The following is a 21141-nucleotide window of genomic DNA, read 5'->3' as shown; positions in this document are numbered from 1 at the left end:
GGCCTCTTAAAAACCCATGGTATTTATCTGGATTTTGTCTTCAGCAGCCTCATCATTGCCTGATTGCCTTGCAGGTCTCGAGGGGAGGCTGGCAGATGTGGCAGCGTCTGTATTGTAAAGATAGTGTACCTTTCTTTCTCCTGATTTCCCTTCGGCTTTTATCTAGTGCTTGAAGGTGAAATATGCTGTAGAACATTATGTACAGTATGTTTTCATTTCTTTAAAAACACAACACAACAAAGCAACTTGTATATGCACAGAAACTACCTGGGAATCAAGTCAACAGGGCTTCACTCCACAGCTGCAGCTGGGGATTGGGATGCTCTGGCTGGTGGGGGCGGTGGGGGGGGGGGGTCTCACATTTTCTTTTACACATTTTATTCTGTATTATTTTTTAAAACTTGAATTACGTAATAAAGTAACACTTTATGAAGTAAATGGAAAATCCACTTAGATATATGAAACTTTTAAAAAATAGAACTTTAAAATTAAATAAAACTGATTGAATTCTTTTACATTTGCATCTCAGCATCACCCAATATACCTTTGTAACAGACATGCATATGTACCCCCTGAACCTGTAATAAAAATTGAAAAAAAATTAAATGCCCTTTTCTGAGTGTTGTAGGATATACTGATAGATTCCGGACTCATGTCCAGGTCAGAGTTTGGTTTTCAGATTGAAGATGTCCTGGCTTAAATTATCTAGTAAGATGGTGTCTTTTACTGTTTCTGTGCCATGAAGATGTGTGTAACATATCATCTCCCTCTAGCTCCCACCCCCAACACCATATGAAGGAGCCATTTCGTTATTCGAAGAATACAATCTGAAATGGCTTAAGAGGACTTGATTGGCTAGGAGCTGCCCATGGCAAGCAAAACACATGGAATGTGAAGATAGGGAACTGCTAGGAGGACTTCCTAGACATGACTTTATACAGAGGCTCCTTCTTAGCTGTGGAGGATATGTTCAAAAACCCGCAGTGGATTCCTGAAACCGCGGATAGGACTGAGCCTTATAATACACTATGTTTTTTCCTATATTTACATACCTATGATAAAGTTTAATTTGTAAATTACACATAGCAAGAGACTAACAACAATGACCAGTAATAAAATAAAATTATTGTAACAATATGCCAGTATCAGTACCTTGGTGCTTTAGGACCATTATCAGGTAAAGTAAGAGCAACTTGCACACAAGCACTGTAATACCGTGACAGTTCATCTGAAAATGAGACCGATCTGAAAAGAAGGACAGGTTTCATCACACTGACAGATGCAGGAGGCTGATAAGGGGAGTCCCCTGAGGATCTCTGACTCACCCAACAAGTGTTTACATCAGAAGCTTTTGTTCAGATGAGAAATCCTGCCCAAAGTCTTGTCTGCGCATGCCTAGAATGGACTGGGGACTCCCCTGCAGATGGAGGATGGGGTGGAGCCATGGGAAGTTCACGCCTTGTGCAGGGGGAAGAGCCAGGCCTCTTCAGCTAGTGTGTGGTGGCTGGTATTCAATCTGTAAGGTGGGATCCCATTGGCAGGACTCCCTCTCACTTTGCTGAGTGTTTTCTTTCTGCTCTCCTCACCCTTCAATGTATCCACATACCTAATTTTTTCTGGTCATGACACAAAAACCTGGCTTTAGCTGGACTAAGAAGCAAAAATTCTGTATCATTTAGATGGCCCATATGGGGACAAGAGGAAGGATATGTAAGGTGCAGACCAAAAAATCTTCTTCCCTTTTATTTCTAAGGCTTTTTGTCCTTGGACTTCTTCTGAGGGTAGAGGAAACTGCTCCCGCCACTGTCCATATCAATCTCAGGGATTGGGAATAGCAGTGTCAGTCCAACTCAGCCTTTCTATGGGATATTCCTTCTTTTTTTCGGGATGGACAGGTGAGCAGTGGATATGGCCCAACATCCCTGCATGGCAGACTTGCCATCGTTCCCTTCCACGTGTCAGTGGAGTTTTCCCCTCCAAGTCTTCCCCTGCCCAGACTGAGAAATCCAGCTTCATTTGATGGCAATTAAGTTTTTCTCCCTGTTGGAGGAGACCAATTGCCTAAGAATAACAGGTTATTGCCCCAAGCATCTTTCCAACCCTGCACTTTAAGCCTTTTTAGATTGTTTGTTTTATTTTTTTAACCCAGTTAGCAGTTAACACAGCCTTGCCCTCTAAGATTTTTTTTTTTTTTCTTTTCTCCCCCAGGTCAGGAGTTAACTTTTAAGGGATAACTTTTTCCGTTTAGGAAATATTTTACTAGGCCAGAACCCCAATTATCACTGTTCATATTCTCTGTACACAGTGACATTGTTTTTCGTGAAATTGGTCTTAAGCTGTAGCCAATCTGGTGTGCTTTGCATGTCTTTCTGTATAATCAGTAGCAAACTTTGCTGTAGGCCTCCAACTTGTTTTATGTCTTTGGGGGTGTCACCTATAATCATGTGGCAATACTTTGTTTTAGCCTCCACCATTTCACAATGATAGCCCAGGTTCAATCCTGGCTTAGGGAATGAGTTCCTTCTGGTTTGGTATCTGCATGACTGTTGCCATTTATTGATTCTCTTCCCCTCCAAAAACCACCTTGGATTTTCCTTTCTCTAAGAATTTAGTAAAGTTTAAAAGTCAGAAATATTTGGCCACTTAGTACAGCTAAAGTCAGATAATAAGGGATTTTAAAAGATTTTCTTAAAGCACACTCAGCTTAATTAAAGTGGCTATGCAAAGTATAATATATTTAAAAGGCTTTTATGTTTTTCTCTTGTGGTATCTTGTTTTGCTGGAAAAGGCTTTTTTCTCAGTCAACTGAATTATTTTTCTCCATTTTGCCTTGCCACTCTTAATGCATGCATGAAAAGGGGAGAGACCTCTGTTTTCCTCATGGGGCCCCATGAATGAAAAGCAGATAGATCCCTCTAAAACTCTGTTTTTGTCTTTCAGCTATCCCAGCTATGCCTGTTTATTAGGCCCTAGATACCACATGTTTTCCTAGTCTTGCTCTTAAAGAGCTAAACCCAGAGGCCAATAATCCAATTAGTAGATGGGGCAAAAAAATCTTCTAGCTATTGGATCTTTCTCTGTTGGTCTGTGTAGTTATATATGTGTTGTAGGTGTGTGATATCTATAAAAAAATAGCTCTAATTAATTGACTTAAAGAAGGAATTTGTAAAGGGAAAATAAAAGTTGTGGTACCTTTTAGTTCACATGATTTTAATATTTGAGAAATAAAAGCAGCCTTAAAGATTATTGGTAAAATGCAGAAGTTATCAAAATGTAAATTTTTGCCTAGGGTTAAAGGATTGTTTTGAATTAGATAGATAAAGGTAAAAGTGCAACAAACTGTGGAAGGATTGTAAAAATTAATCTTGCAAAAGAAATTTCGTGTGTGAACATATTGACTAAATTCAAAAGGGTATGATATGGTTTTTCTGTAAATTGAGTATTGAAATAAAAGCACAACAAGCTACTCTTAAGGCACTAATCTGCTCTTTGGCAAAATTTGTAAAGGGTTAGAAAATGTTTTTATTTTTTTAAATTTCTGAATCATCATTTTGGCAAAATAAATAATTTATGGCAATCTGGAATTCTATTTCATAACATCAAGAGTTTTAAACTTCTAACACATTTAACAGACTTTCCAAAATCAAACTTCAGTTTCAAAATTGTCTCTGACACCTGGCTTTTGGATGTTACAGAGAGTAAGCAGGATTATTTGACATGTTTAGGTACACAGGATTGCCAAAATGATGTTTAATCTTCTTTAGGTTATATTTTAGGGAAAATATTAATATATGTTCCAAAATCATATGGGATTTCTAAAGTTACAATGTCTGAGTATATGCTGTCAGTCACAATTAAAGTTGTTATGTTAAGTTATTATAAACTACTGAGAAAACCAAATAAATGTCTTTATCAATTGTGTTTCTAACTGTAACTACCCTGAATATTTTGTTTTTCAGAGACCATTCTCTTGTTTTGATCCTCTTCAAAAGATCGTTTATAATCAACTATAGAACTTTGACATGTGCTTTCAAATGCAGCTTTCTGATAACTTTGGAGATTGTGACATTAGAATAAAGGAAAATTGTACAGGACTCATAAAGAGCTGAAGTGTTCATGAATATCAAGCAAAACAAGAGTTACCTGAATGAATTGAACTAATAGAAATCTGAATTAATCTTTTTGACTTTTGCTTGGAACATTACTGATCCATGTTTTGTTTTTCAGAGTCAAGGAAACTTATCTTGACCTTGAGTAATGTATACTCCTGTGAACAAAATTTGGAGCATATATACCTCTCTCTGTGTCTGGTTTCTCCAGAATTTGGAAACTAGTTGTGAGTATTCTTAACTTATGGCAATATAGTTGTTTGCATCAGTGCAATAATAATCCATTTTCTTTTGCAGTGGGATGCAATTGGAGAAACTGGTTGTGTCACCAAGGCTTTGGTTGGAATGGTATGCTTTTCTTTAAGCAGTCGAGCTTGACTACTAGAGCCGATGCAAGCCCCTTGGTAAAACTGGCCTCATACCCTGACTACACCATCCCTGTACGGGTTCCTAGTCTGCAGTGAATAAAGAATGTCACTTTCTAACAGGCCCAAGAACCCCATTTTCTTGGGACCTCAAGAAGAGAGGAGTTTAGCCAACTCACAGGTATTTGAGGGTACCAATCTGTAGCTGGGCTCAGCTTTAAAAATCCTATCTGAGATTCCTTGTGAAACAGTTCCATCAAAGCCAATGTAAAAGGCTTATGTAAAAATAATTATTCTTGTGGAACTTTATGCAAATAATCAGGCCAAGTATAAGGCTAAAATCTGTTTTGCAAATAACTCAGTCATATCATGATTTGTTTTTAACAAAAATAGGACTGGAGAGAGAGAGAAATAATGTTTCAAAACTTTTCTCACATTTGTCATTAAATTCTAGACTCACTGGTTGCTTTTAAGTTTTTGCCTACATTTCAGGCTAACCTTCTTTATTCCTGTGAACCAACCAGCAATCTCCAACTGCAGCTCAGAAGGAACAAAAGGAACAAAAGGGGAAGGGGAATGTAAACATCTGGATCAATATTCTAGTTCTGAGCAATTATCCTGCAGATCCTGCCAGGTGATGGGAATAAACAGGATACCTATCACCCAGAGGTTTCCATTTTGGGAAAGTAAGGCCAAGGGAGCTAACAAAAGCCAAGCCCCATGCACCCAAATCTTGGCAAGCATAATTATAGCCACCAATTATCTGTGCGTGTCACAAGACATCTTTTTCTCTCCCTTATTGGAGGTGGACTCGACTCCACAGCTTCATTTTAGCATTTGGCTTATAATAAGGAGTCCATGCAGCCCCCTCAAAACATATTTTTGGTACCAAACTCAATTCCAAGCTTCGGGTAGAAGCCTCATGAAAGAAAACTGGATCTGAGGGATCCAGAGGCAGATGATAACTGAAGTTAAAAGGCTCAGTGCAGGTAAGCATGACTGATTTCTGTTGATTAAGCCAAGCTTCCCATTTCATGGGTAAAGCCATGCTAGTATCCATAGCATAAATGAGGTGTAGGGAATTCTAAAGCTACTGAAAGCAGGGGAGGTAGGGCATACAAAGCCCCCTGGCCCCCATTAACATAAGTGAAAGCCTCTTTGATTCCCTGTCGCCCTTGCTGGGACTTGGGGATATAAGAATGGAAGAAAGAAAGAGAAATGACTTATTTTCTCTCCCTCACACACCTTGGGTGTTCGCTAGAAAGAGAAGGGAAACTGGGATGCCTCACTCCCATCTTTCTACATGAATAGCCATTCACCTTCAGCGTGTACCCCTTTCAAATGCATCCTGAACCCCTAGGACTCCTTTGAAAAAAGTGCCTTCTTTTTTCTTTTTCCTCCTCTGTCATCTCTTCGCAGATAGGTAATTTTGTCTCCATGCTACAGGACACTGCCCTTGGATACATTCTCCAAATGGGGAAAAGTTAATTTCCCAAACATTAAACTGGTTGGCTTAGGATTGAGCTTAAGGGAAGGAAACCCAGAAGCCTGACATGCTGGCAAAGGGTAAACATTTGTTTTTTACCAGTCGAGCTCTTGGCCTCCCTCTTCCTATGCAAATTGGTAAAAGACCTTGGGATTTTTTTAGCTGTCCTTACCTCACCTTGTTTCGTTTTGATACATCTTTTCTAATAACCCAGTTTGTCTCTTCTCACTTTCAAGCCATCAAACTTCAAACGGTCATGCAGAGCCTCTGACTTTGGCCCCTTCTGCTGGGGGACCCTTAGATCAGTCTCTGAGTGAGCTCCTACTGCCATTTGCCCAGAGCAGTGCCACCTGTCAGCAGGAAGCAGTTAAGATCAGTCTTCATCATTATCCTTATTCTAATGTACTTCTTCAGAGTGGAGAATGATAGATGCAGAAAGCAGATAAGTGGGGGCGGTCCCTGGAGAATCTCCCACCTGCCCCACAAGGATTTACATCAGATGTGTTTGTGCAGCTGAGGGAACCTGCCAGGGTCTTCTCCGTGCATGCTTGCAATGGACTGGGGACCCACCTGTGCACTGGGAAGATGGGGTGGAGTCATGGGAAATTCATGCCTTGTGCAGGTGGGAGGAGCCTGCCCTCTTCAGCTCATGTGTGGTGGCCTGGTGTTCAATCTGTGTGGTGGGAGCCCATTAGCAGGGCTCCCTTTTGTTTTGTTGAGTTTTTTTTTTTTTTTTACTTTTCTTTCTTTCCCTTTTTGCACAATAAATTCTGCTCCCCTCAGCCTTCAATGTGACCCTTGCTTAATTTTTGTTGGTTGTAGCTGAATGAAGGAACAAAAATTCTGCATCAACCCTATGCAGAATGGTGCACAATTTAAACCACATGAATTGTTTATTTCTGGAATGTTCCATTTAATATTTTAGGACCACAGTTGATCTTGGAATATTACTCTATAACACAACATAATAATATTGAAAAATAGAGCATATAGCAACCAATACATGGTAAAATCATTCTATTTTCCAACTTCTTCCACCAGAGCTACAATTTTAGCCAGTAATTCCCCAGCTATTAAAGTTTTGGCTTTCGGCTTTACCAATTTTTGTTTCCCTACATGGCATGGGTCTCAACTGTTTAAGTCTCAGAGAAGCTTCCTTACTGTGTGACATTCAAACATAAAGCCAGTGGCTTCATTATGCATATATATACACTATATATAATGTATATATAATATGTAATGTATAAATAATATATAATATGTATACATATTATATATATATGGTATAAGGAGGTAATTAACAGAGAAAGTTTAAACATAAGTGTAGCCTTGGAGTCATCTTTTCTGGATTGGAATGCCAATTCTGCTAGCTTTTACTAGCTGGAAAACCTTGGGCAAGTTACTTAAACATTATTTTCCCACCTGCAAAAATAGATTGCCGTGTTGAGTAAGTTATTGGATGTTTCTAAAGCCATTGCTATGCCTGAGACAGAATGACAAGCATGGCATCACAGCTGTACCCAGCTCCTGACACCTGTGTGTGACTGATGTGTCATATCTGTCCTCCAGCAGGTTAATTCTACTGGATTCTTAAGGTAAGGCACAGTCTTGCTGTGGTGTTAGTTGTGGAATGAAGTGTTTGTTTGCTTCAAGAATTATGTCAGAAATCGGCGAATTCTAGAATTAATTAAGGATGCCTGAAATAAATATATATTTATATATTTTCCCCACATTTTAACATCCATGAAGTATAGATGAATGTCAGAGTATCAGAGTATAATTATTGTTTTCATTTGTTTTCCTAGTAGTACATAAAGTATTACAATAATATTTTTTATAACAGATTACAGGGCAACATTTTCTAAGGAAAATGTATAGAAAGTAAAGCAAAATAAGAACAAAGGCAAAAATCAAACACACAAACAAGCTCATAGAATAAAATCCTATTTGACTGATTTGACTGTTAGTCTGTGGGTTTGTTAGTCTTTAGGTCTCCAGTGTTTCCCAAACAAGAATCAGGCTGCAAAGCTGTGTGGTGCTCCAACACCCAAATGGCCTCCCTGGCCCAGGGGAATGATGGAAGAGAAAGACCCTCCCACAGGACAGAGAACAGACACCTCTGACAGTAAGATGAATCAGAGCCCTGTCAGGCAATTGCTCCTCACACAACAGAAGGCATTTGCTGCTGAGACATGAGACTTGTTCTAGGTCAGAGATGCAAAAAGGACAGTGTCGAGTAGCTTACATGAAGACAGCAACATTTTTTTTTCCTCGATACAGTTCTGTATGGGATTTACTATCTTCCCACATTTAGTATTGTAGAAGCGAAGCCTAATGCTAATTTATTAATTCATTTTCTTTGCAGATAATTGTGTTTTCTGTTCTCATATTATATACATTTTTACATTGGTTCTCCTCATTTTGGAAAAATCAGAAATTTTACCAAGACACGTCTGGATGTCAATCATTTTTATTATTTATTTCCCTCTTCAAGAACTTTCTTCAGATTGTGAATGTCTTTTCTATGAATGCTATGACTGTAGCTGTTGGTTGTTTTTCCTTCTAGTTAGGTACAAGCACACACACACACGCACACGCGTGCACACAGGCACACACGCATGAACCCAGACACATACACACAGATGAGCTTTTTATCCTCTGGGATCTATAGCTTATATCAATAGCTTGTAGTTTTTCACTTTGTCGTCATCTGTTAATACTTTGTCCTTTAAGTAGGAGAAACTTTCCTCCAAATAATAAATTCCATTTCCTTCCTGTTCAGTATCATTGATTCCAGCATTTGAAATTTTAATAATCATATTTTTCATCTGAAAGAAATCATTTGTCATTTCTGATTGTTCTAATGTTCTCATTAAATAGCCACTTTTCTTTCTTTAATCTGCTAAAGAATATGAATATGAAATAGAGATTTTTGGAAATACTCTTTTTTCTCATGGAATGTGTGTACAATTTAATACAGTAATATTTAGGTTGACCCATGACTTCTCATGACTTCTTTTTTGCAAATTTTATATATTAAGAGCAGCTAGTTATCTGTTGTCATTTTGTCCAGTCATAGAATTTAAGTTTTTTTAAATTTTCTGAAGTTACAAAAGGTGCTTTTAAAATGTATATGCCTTATCATGCAGCCATAAAAAGAATGAGATCATGACTAAATGGTTGTGTGGGCCTGACCCCACTCTTAAGTCATTGAGTAATTCTTTTAATTAGTCACACAACACTTTCTAAATCTAAACCACAACATTTAGAAACAACATTTGTTTAGAAATTCAACATGCTGCACCAGAACCAAGTTCGATCATGTTGCTTGTAACTCAGGGTCTAAAGACTGCAACAAACTTAGCAAAGATGTGGTTGGTATCCAAAGGGAAAAGCTCTTCATTTCAAGGTAACATCTGCTTGAAGGGCTTGGTGCCCCAGAGGGTACTTTACCAGAAGGCCATTAAAGATACAAATGGTCTCTAAACTCCAACTTATTTTATGTTTCAATTCAGCAAGCCAGAGTCATCAATTTTTTTTCGTTTTTTCTTTTTCTTTTTTTTTTTTTGTCTATTCAACAATACTAGTCAGGGAGGTAGGTAAACATGAAATTGGCAGATGATGACTCTGAAACCTAAACCCATAGAGTAAAGCCAAATTAAAACATTTGCAAATATTCTTATTCTTGTATGTTGGTTCATTCAAAATAGAGACTTCTTTTTTGATTTTTAAACAGATACTGGTTTCATTCCCATGACAGTTTTGTTAAATATAAAGAATGTTTTCTTGTACATCTTCCACAGGACAATAAATAAATTGAAGTGCAAAGTCATTCCACTCCGAGAAGGGAAATTTCAAAATACATTTTAGAATTCAGGAACTTTTGCACTGCATGTGAATTAACTATTTTTAGCCTAAACATGAGACTTATATTTAGAGGCTGAAATCAGCTGATATAGCCTTATTTATGGTCTGACCCAACTGAGAGATGAAATCCGCTGTGATCATGGGCTTGGACATATAAATTCAAACTTAGTCTCTAAATATAGGGGGATCCTGATGACTAAAGGTAACATTTGCTGGAGTTTTCAGACTTAACAAAAGAGTGTCTGTTTTTGAGTGTTTTACGTTACATTTTTTTAATTGAATTTTTTTTAATTCAGCAGCTAAATTCCTTTTAAAATGATTTTATGTCTTGTCCTGATTACTAGTGGGAGCTTAGAAATCATACTGAAAACTTACGTTAAGTTTCTCTTTCATATTTCAGTAAAAATTACCTCAATTGACTTTCATATATATTTTGCAAACTTAGATTAATTTTATCAGAATATCTTTGGTAAAAATTAATGATATGCTTTTATTTCTTTGGAAAACACAATGTATTAGCCAACCTACTGTGGCAAAATCAACTGTGTTTTTCTCAGTAGAGTGATGGTCAATTCTTTTCTTTATTCTTATTAGCAGGGGAGATCAGATACTTCCCCCGTTATAAGGATTCAGAATTACTCATTTGAATGGGAGGATATAATCTCAAACTTCCTTTTGACGCTAGAAAATATCATCCTAGTCTAAATTAGTTCTTTCTAGTGATAATTCAACAAATGACATTTCTTATAACTGGATTTCACCTTATTTTCTAGTAAAAGTGCCTTTTAAAATGTATGGAGTAGTGAAATGAGCAGATCAAGGAATTTAAAGACATAGGGAAAATAATAAAGTGGTAAGAATTTTCCAAAACCATGAGCTCACTATCTTTTTCTTCACATATTTGATTAGTTTATAGAACTGAATACCTTCACAACTTAGAGTAATAGAAAAACTACCTCTCCACTTTTGTTGTTGTTGTTTGTTTGTTTTCAGAATTTGGCTTCATTATGTAGTAGAGAAATAATTTGGAGTCATTTTGAGACAGAAGTAGGAGTTTTGTCAAGTCAATACTGCATTGCAGTTTGGTCCACTGAAGAAGCTATGCCCGTGATACAAAAGATGCTTCTACACATTACCCACTTTATGTTCACTTCCTCTCCCCTTTTCTCTCATCAACTTTATTGGGTTAAAACACCACATACCGCTTTGAATAAATGACTCCCTGTGTCTGGAGTTTGGTTAGAATTTTACGTCCTGAACCAAACTTGTGGCTATGCTATTTGCACCCTGCCATAAGACTTGACATAATACAAAATATAAAGTCATAATAAAACCTTCTGGATGCCACCCCAAACCATGGAGCATTCAATTTAGAATCTCCTGAATATCAGGATGACAGATGGCACACAATCTGTATGGATCCAGCTCTCGAGCAACAGAAGCTCATAATTGCAAAGGCTACACTGATTAAAAGATACAAACACTGTTTCAAGTTGTCTGTATCAGAATCACAATGTTTGTTTGAAAGTGATCCTTCACTGGAAAAAAAAAAAAAAAAACAGTTTGATTAAATTGAAGAGAATGCGGTAACCTGTGAATTCTGAATAGCCACTCCATGAAAACAAGTTAATATATGATATTAGAAAGATGAAGGAGAGGAGTATTTACTGACACAACACTCTTCAATCTCTCCATTTTGATTACAAAAGCAGGCCTTACAATATTGATTTCATATAATATGCATTATTTGCCAAATTTTAAATTTGTCCTAATTGGATAATAACATGTACTGCTGTTAGTCTTCCCCATAGATGTCTTTTTCTTATGCTTCATTTCCTCAAAGTCAAACTCTAATTCTGTAATCTTATGTTAGATGTTTTTTAATGTCATCCCAATTGTCTCAAAGTGAGTGGTAGGATTGTATGCACGGGAAATAAAGATCTGGCTTTCTGTCACCAAGTCTTTTGGTACCAGGAGGCCACTGATGCTAACAAATTCCCATCTAGTTGGCTCCAAGAACTCCAAAGCTGGTCTGACTTCCTTCTGAGGCTCCTTAATCTCCACAGTTGTAGTAACTATGGCAATATACTTTCCTTGTGCTGTCACACTGTGCGCAGAGGAGATGGTGCAAACACAGATATCTGACTTTCGACTGACTTGGTTCTGTGGAATAATGATCTGGCAGGAGTTGACATCACTGGTCTTCTTGATGGGGTGGCTGAGGATGCAAATAACTCTGATTACCTGGCCCACTTTTTCTGGCCGATCTTTTACATAGCGGAGGTCACAGATGAGCTGCTTACAGTGAGCAATTTCTCCTTCGGATTTTACACCAATTACTTTTCCATTCTGCACAATGATTTCGTCAATTGGTTTATTCAGCATATAGGTACTTTCATAAATAGCACTTAGCCTTGCAGAAAACCTTGTGGCAGTTCTCCAAGGCCACAGAGTGGATAAAGGTGTGGACTTTTGCCATATCTTGCCAAAGATTCACTGTCATGTTTAATTCTATTAATGGTTTCACAACATGGTTGATCTAAGTAGTCATCAGTTTTGTAAAGTGCAAGAGCATGACCAGTAAAATCTGTAACATCTTGGCCCAAATCAAATTTCTTATACACCTCTCACATTGTGGTCTTCTTAGGATCAATTCCCACTAAAGTTCTCGGATCTTTTTCATCTAAGTTGGCAACATACACTAGGAATTTCCTGAAGTGATGTTTCTTAAACAGTCCTATTAAGCTAGATGTCAGGGCTTCTGTTTCAGTGGAAGGAACCTTGTAGATTTTTCTACCCTTATAGACAAAGCTCCTTTCAGTCACTAAAATCCAGTTAGCCAGTTATCTCTGTATAAACAGCATTTTAACCAGCTGACCATTAGCCACAAGGAATTTGGGAATCAAGTCAACATTCCAGTCTCTTCCTCTCCTCATTGATGCTGATGGTGGTCCTGGTATTTTAAATCTTTTGTGTAAATCTTCCAGTAATGTTATAGAGGCACTCTCTCCTCCATAGTAAAGGTTTCAATCCATATGAAGAACTTTCTTGCCCTTCACTGACTTTATACTGGAAAGGATACATTCCACCAGGCCGATGCCCAGCACAATCACATCGTACTCCTCATTCATGATGGGTGGGGCAGGGGTGGACGCAGGACCCGAGAAAGGAAAAGGCGCACAGGCTCCGTGACCACCCTGTGAGGCTGTGAGATGCTCTCTGGCATGAGGGAAACTGGAAGAGTATCTCTCCACTTTTTTTTTTTTTCTTTTCTGAGACAGAGTCTCGCTCTGTCACCTAGGCTGGAGTGCAGTGGTGTGATCTTGACTCATTGCAACCTCCGCCTCCCAGGTTCAGGCAATTCTCCTGCCTCAGCCTCCTGAGTAGCTGGGACTACAGGTGTGCACCACCATGCCTGGCTAATTTTTGTATTTTTAGTAGAGATGGGGTTTCACCATGTTGGCCAGGATGGTCTCGATCTCTTGATCTTGTGATCCACCTGCCTTGGCCTCCCAAAGTATTGGGATTACAGGCGCGTGAGCTACCATGCCCACCCCTCTCCACTTTTTAAGGAAATATTATTTCTAGTTAAGTTTACACTGGATCTTCAATTTTATGAAAATCATCTAATTTAAAAATACTTTCAATACTTTTTCTTTGACTTCATTTTCCTAAGTAGACATTTCTCCTGCTTGAGTATGGCCTAAATATATTGTTTTATTTCCATAGCTTGAAGGATATTGGATTTAACATTATCAACATGTAAATCACTACTCTGCCACTTACTCAGTTGATTAAAATGGGAATAATAATATCTACCATGTGAAACTGCAAAACGGGTTACTGATGTGATGTACGGGAGATCTCCAGCACACACAGTATCTGGTGGACAGCTGTCTTTCATAAATATATGTTAAACTGGAAAATCAAGTCATGCTTTCTTTGATTTATTTTTACAAAGAATATGAAACAAGATAGCATAATTAATGATAGAGACAGGGCTTGAACTTAGCCCCTCTCCTGTTTCAACCACCTTTTCAGGCCCATAGGTACAAAGCAAAAACATAAAATAAGAATAAATAAAACAGATAACATGAAAACATTTTTTTCCTTATTCCTTAAAACATGTCTATTTAGCCACACATTCATTCTGATCCAAGTTTCTCAGTAGAGAGCTGTTGTCCAGCATTTATTGTGTGTATGGCTGGTTAAAAATGAATGCAAAATTCTCAGCTCTTGCAAACCAATTGCAAAAGACAAAGAATGGCAGCCAAATGGGGAGGATAGGTGTTCCATGAGAACATCTCAGAGAATCGTCAACAAATATGCCCTGCAGTGTCAGACTCTATTGATGTTGGTTCTATGCTGAGCTCTACTGCCATTTGCTATTTATTTTGACAAGCAGTTAAACCATCAGGAATGTGCTGATTCATTGCCCCTCTGATAGGAGATCACGGACCACAGGGGACAGTTTGGTAAGTAGGCTTCACACTGTGCTATTTTTTTCCCTAAAGGTTTGGTTTATCGTTAAGAAGCAGGGAAATGTGGCAGAAAAACAAAACAAAACAAAACAAAACAAAACACCATGGCCTGGATTATAAGACCCCCCCCCCCTTTTTTTTTTTTTTTTTTTTGAGATGGAGTCTTGCTGTGTCTCCCAGGCTGAAGTGCAGTGGCGTGATCTCGGCTCACTGCAGGCTCCACCTCCCAGGTTCATGCCATTATCCTGCCTCAGCCTCCCGAGTAGCTGGGACTACAGGTGCCTGCCACCACGCCCGGTTAATTTTTGTGTGTTTTTAGCAGAGACGGAGTTACACTGTGTTATCCAGGATGGTCTTGATCTCCTGACCTGATTATCCACCTGCTTTGGCCTCCCAAAGCATTGGGATTACGGGCGTGAGCCAACACGCCTGGTCTATAAGACGCTTTTTTTCTAGCCCCAATTTTGCTAAAAATTCTCAATATATAGGCTAGGATATTTAATTTTATGTGACAACTTAACTGGATCATAGAGTGCCTAGATAATTGGTTCAATATCATTCTAGGTGTATCTGTGAGGGCATTTGTGGATGTGATTAACATTGGAATCAGTAGACTGAGTAAAACAGATTATCCTTCCCCAAGTGGGTGTACAGCATCGTCTACTTAGGTGAAGACCTGAGTAGAACAAAAAGTTGAAGGAAGGAAGAATTCACTCTCCTCTCTGTGTGAAAGCTTGAGCTGGAATGTTGGTCTTCTGTTGCCCTCAGACTGGAAATTACATCACAGATGCCCCTGATTCTCAGGCCTTTAAACTCAGACTGAAATTATGCAACTGGTTTTCTTGGGTCTTCAACACCCAGAGATCAAATTACAGGGATTTCTCAGTATCCATAATCATGTGAGCCTATTTCTTATAATAAATATCTTTCTATATATTGCATATGTAGATACAGATATATGATATCTATTATATTCTATCTACATACTGTGAAAGCATATGTATCTTTAGATCTATATCTATATGCATGTATCCATGTATGAATGGATGTAAGTATATATGTATGTATATCTATTTACCTACCAATCATCTATTTTATTGGTTCTGTTTTTCTGGAGAAACTTGGCTAGTGAAATGTATCCTTAGGCAATTTTATCATTGTGTAAACATCATACAGTGTACCTACACAATCAAAGATGGTATAGTATACTACACACCTAAACTATATGGTATAGCCTATTGCTTCTAGGCTATAAGCCTGTACATCATGTACTAAATACCATAGGCAATTGTAAAACAATGGCAAATACTGGTTTATCTAAACTTAGAAAAGTTGGTGGAAGGTGGAAGCATGAAAGATTAAAAAATGATACACTTTTATAGGGACTTTATCATGAACAGAGCTTACAGGACTGTAAGTTACCCTGGGTGAGACAGTGGGTGAGTGTTAAGTAAATGTGAAGCCCTAGAACATTATGACCCACGACTGTAGACTTTGTAAACACTATACACTTAGGCTACATACAATTTATTGAAAAATATTTTTCTCCAATAAAAAATTAACCCTAGCTTCCTGTAACTTTTTTACTTTATTAACACTTAGCTTAAAACACATTGTGCAACTGTACAAAATTACTTCCTTTCTTTACATTTTTATTCTATATACTGTTTTCTGTTTTTAAATCTTAATTTTATTTACTTTTTAAACTTTTTGTTAAAAACTGACACAGAAATACACACACTAGCCAAGGCCTACACAGCTCAGCATTGTCAATATCATGGTCTTCCACCTCCACATCTTGTCCCACTGGGAGCTCTTCAGGGAAAATAACATGCATGGAGCTGTCATTTCCTGTGATAACAATGCCTTCTTCTGGATACCTCCTGAAGGACCTGCCTGAAGATGTTTGACAGTTAACTTTTTTTTTTAAGTAGAAGTACACTTTAAAACAATAATGAAAGCATAATATAGTAAATACAAAACCAGTAACATAGTCATTTATTACAATTATCAAGTATTATGAACTGTACATCACTGTATCTGCTACAATTTTATATAACTGGTCACACAGTAGATTTCACTACACCAGCATGTCCCCAAACATGTGAGTGATGCTTTATGCTACCTCACCACGGGTATGACGTCACTAGGCAATAGGAGTTTTTCAGCTCTATTGTAATCTCATGGGACCATCCTCGTACATGCGTTTCATCTTTGATGTGTGGCATCATTATGCAACACATGACCATGGATAGCAATACTATTTCCAAATCATACCCTGGATTCTTCCTCTTCTCCCCGCTGCCTCATTGTGTTGGCAGTTTTTCCTATCCTCATTCACCTGGATCATAGCAATAGCCATCTAACCAGTTTATTTCCTTTCTTGACAACCTATATTATAGTATTTATCTCCACCATAGCCTGGGTTATCATCTATAAATGAAAATCAGTTCACGACTTTTTCACATTTAAAACTATCAGAGGCTTCCCATCAGAGTATAAACCCTACCTCCTTCCCACGGCTTGCACAGGTTCTTCACGGTCTGCCACTGGCTACTGCCCCCACTTCATTCCACACCATCCTTGAGCTGGCCACCAAGTTCATCCACGGTGTCTTTTGTCACGTGTGGGCTTTTGCATAACTGCCAGAGGGACTTCACACTAGGAGGCATTTCCAGCCTGATACACTCTTTTCTATGACATTCATGCCACAGATTGCTTCTTATTGTTCAGATTTCAGAAACAACTTTCCAGATGGTCTCAATCAGCTGTCCTGATTCTCTTGTCCACTCCACAGTAATCCCTGCTCAGTGTAAATCACTATTTCCTAGTTTTCAAATGATTAAATAAATGTATTGATATATTCGTTGATGTGCTTCCTCTCTGTCTGGCTCATGAGGATGTGTATTATCTGAGAGAAGGAAGTAATTATTCAATACTATTTCTCCAGTTCCAGGTACAGAGGCATGTCTAATATAAAATTACCATCCTAAAGTATTTGTTGAATTAAGCAACGTGAAACATTTATTTGAATAGTGTACATCAAATGAATTTGGTACAAATGCACAATTTATATGTCAAATCTACCTTAATACTTTCCTCATTAGTGTGCTATAATTAAAATACAATTATGTGACAATACTGCATTGTGTGATGGTTTTCAATGACTTATGATCTTGTCTTTATCAACTTGGATAGCTATAACAAATTATCATGGCTGATATACAATAAAAATTGATTTCCCACAGTTTTGGAGGCTGGAAAGTTCAAAGTCAAGGCAGCAGTAAGCAGGTTTAGTGTGTAAGCAGGTGAGTGTGTACTTCCTGGTCATAAATGGTTTCTTTTATGATGTCTTCAGATGGTGGAAAGGAGGCACTAATCCCCCCATGAGACCTCCACCTTTATGACCTAATCACCTCCAGGAGGCCCCACCTCCAAATCATATTGGGGATTAGGTTTACTCATAAAAATTTTGGGGAGATAAAAGCATTCGGTCTCTAGCATATCTCTTATTATCATCCACAAAGAAAACACAGAATAAAATAATTATCATTAGGAACTCACAACTCCCTGAAACATATCTATGGGTTTCAGTTTTTGAATGTACTAGACAAGCATTGAGTCAGTCTCCTCTGAATGTCTGGAATCAACTGAGTTTCTAAATGCAGGATTTTGAGATTAGTGGTAACTGAAGGAACTCCTGATTTCTTCCTTGAGAGGCCTGGACTAGGCATAGTCAATCTTCCATTCTAATATCTCAATAAAATCATCTAAGTACAAAGCTGATCTCCTGAAGAGTCTGACAGAGGAATTCAGTAGTTATAATTTAACTTAATTTAACTAGTTCTCATGACTGGAGTCTAGGACTCCTAACTCATAAACATAAAAGTATGTGCCAATAAGTTAATTTCAGATAAAAAGATGGAGGAGTCTATGTGTTTTTTCTTTGTTTTTATTTTATTCTAATGTCCAGGGATGATTCATTACTGTATAGATATTGCTATTGCATGAGCAAAAAATTCTGTATTTCCATAGTAAAGGGAAAAGGATGTATAACCTCATTATTGATATAATGCCATTAAATTAGTTGAAATGCTATGACCACAGTGTCTTTGGCAAGGCTGGGCACCCTCATGGGAACTGAAACTTGATGTGAAATTAACATATTGTATTAGCTAATGCACAATGTAGTGACACATCATACGTGGGCAGCAGCAATAGCTGATTGTCTGTATAGTTGATCTTGTCTATTATAATTTTTTTAAAATGATTTTTGTGTATGTGTGTGTGTTCCAATCAATTTTATTTATGAACACTAAAGATTCATGTTAATTTTCATGTATCATAAAAGTCTTTTAAAAAAATTTAAAATTATAAACACAATTCCTAGCTCACAGGTCATAAAAAGCAGGCAGCAGGCTGGATTTGACCCACAGGCCATAGTTGGCTGCCTCTTAAACAGGCTTTTATACATTATGCAAAGTGTTTCAAATTCCAGAGACTTTGGAGACTTTTCGTTTTTTAGATTTCTCATTTTAAAACATATATAATACAAGTTTTCTTTCTGGATCAATATACTTACGTGAGAGAAAATAATTCAGAAAAAAATAAAATCCTTACTTAAAAAAAGGGAAAAGTTGTAAAACAAACGTTTCGTCTTAAAATATATTTAGGAAATGTAAAATTAAAGATTAAAAATTTTATTTTATGCAACAAAATAATATACATTAATCTGGCACATAATTTCTCAGTTTTTACTTTAGAAAAAAGACAGTTAAGAAAAAGGTTTATAAATTTCTCAGTCCCTTTTATACAAAGTTGCAACTGAAACGAGCAATCACTTAGGTGTACAACCATCAACTCTGAATATAATATGAATTATACCTAGGAACTATAATTTACCAAGATGAGTTTTGCCTGCTTTGTGAAAAATGCACAATTATATCACAGAACGTTGTGGTTTCTACAATTTGTAACAATTTTGAAAAGGAAACTCCTGCCTCCATACTATAAGGAAACAAGAATACTCTTTCCATAGTCATCATCCTGTATTAAAAAAAAAAAAAAAACTTTATAGTCTGATTTACCTTTGTCAAAGGTAAAATGATTCACATTTGCATGGATTATTCTGATTCTCAGTAGTTCCTAAACACAAAACAAATTTTGCATGAACCTTTATCTGGGTTTTCCAAAGCAAGTATTATACTGGCAAAAGTCCATGAGCCGAAGAAAAAGATACTGAACATAAAAGGTTTACCAACTTTATCCTTTCTAATTTTACAATAGCTTCAGGTATTGAGACCTAACTGATTTCCTGTGCCTATCCATTGTGAACACATCTCAATCATCTACTTGTAATACTCCTCAGCATCATATTTTTGTCGTTGCTTTATTGTGTGACGTAGAAGATCCTTTCGTCCAGCTTCAATCATCTGTTCTTCCCAACACTTCATTTCATTATGATAACGAATTTCATCCTCTTTAGCAAGCCGAATATATAATTCCTTTTCAGAATCAGACAGATTTTTCCAGTTTTCCTTTACAGTCTTCAGCTTTTCCTGCGGTGAATCACCCTTAGCTTCTTGGAATCTGTCAGCTACATAAACGTTATAAGCTGAATGAGGTCTTTTTGGTTTTCCAAGCAGTGTTAACTCTTTTCTTTTTGTCATAGCTTTCCTTTTAAATGCTTGTCCATGATTTCTTTTTCCAAAGATGTAATCTGACTTGGAGTTAGCTGTTCTTTAAATCTGCTTATCTTTTCTTTGTATACCTGCCAGTCCGCCCTATAAGCATCTTGATATATTTTTTTCTTTGAATCAGGAAGTTCCCTCCAAAGCTTGGCAATTCTTCTAATTAGTTCTGTAGGTTTTGCATCTGGGTTCTCAGCTCTAAATATGGGTAGTCGTTCTTTAGAAAATCAAAGGTAAGAACTTACAGGTTTCTTTGGACAACTTGCCAAGACAGATGAAAAACACTTCGGTAAATACGCAAAACTGAAGGGGGAGCGCAGTCGACTCCCACAGCCGGTGCACAGCTCCGCTCGGACCTTCCCAGCGCACTCAGCACGCCCCACATGCTCCGGAGAAACGCCATCGCTCCAGCGGATGAGGCAGTAACCCGGCCCCAATCTCGGAGAACCTCCTGACACTACAGAACAACCCCAGCAATCACAACTAGAACCCGCGTGCTACCCTCCAGGGTTTTCTAAAATGATGTTTTTATAAGAGAAAAGCAAATTACAGAGAACCAGCAAAATTAAGGCCCCAGACTGTTACTGTGAACAAGTCCTTGACATCATTCTATCCCACCATATTCTTATACTGGTTTAAGAATTTAGAGCTAGAAGTTTTAATATATAAAACAATGATAAAACTATCAGGCCTCTATGGTGTTTTTTTTTTTTTTTTAATACTTGCTATTATTTTATCTCAGAAGAGACAAACCCATGGAATGTTATTTTCTTAACACAAACTCCCTGTTTGCTTGAGTTTGCACTTGTTAAATTTTGACTGAGAGTTAGTCCACAGAAAAAGCTAAAAAGAGAAATCTCTCATAGAATCGCTGCCAGGCTGATAACAAAAGCCACCCTGCTGGTTGTAGCTCTAACAATAAACTCTCTTTTATACAGGCCTTTCAAAGTTACAGGGTCACAAAGTGCCTTGAAATAAATTTCAAAGGGAACAACAAATTCTGGAATCACACCCAAACTCTTTATGTTCATGACTGTAACAGAGTTAATAAATTGTGGGCATAAATGAATAACTGCAATGTCCTGCTTGGAAACCCAGTGGTGAGTATGTTCATCAGATAAAAATGACCAGGTGTTGACAGGC

The 21141-nt window shown here is 37.5% G+C and overlaps 2 pseudogenes; both read right to left on the bottom strand.

Moving 5' to 3' along the window:
• Positions 1-11696: 11696 nt before the first annotated feature.
• On the bottom strand, positions 11697-12958 carry LOC113223409 (annotated as a pseudogene).
• A 6698-nt stretch (positions 12959-19656) lies between these two features.
• On the bottom strand, positions 19657-20416 carry LOC113223410 (annotated as a pseudogene).
• Positions 20417-21141: the final 725 nt, after the last annotated feature.

The sequence above is a fragment of the Piliocolobus tephrosceles genome, unplaced genomic scaffold (genome assembly GCF_002776525.5).
Source record: "Piliocolobus tephrosceles isolate RC106 unplaced genomic scaffold, ASM277652v3 unscaffolded_41228, whole genome shotgun sequence".
Taxonomy (NCBI): Eukaryota; Metazoa; Chordata; class Mammalia; order Primates; family Cercopithecidae; genus Piliocolobus; species Piliocolobus tephrosceles.
This window is presented reverse-complemented; position numbering and strand designations above follow the sequence as displayed.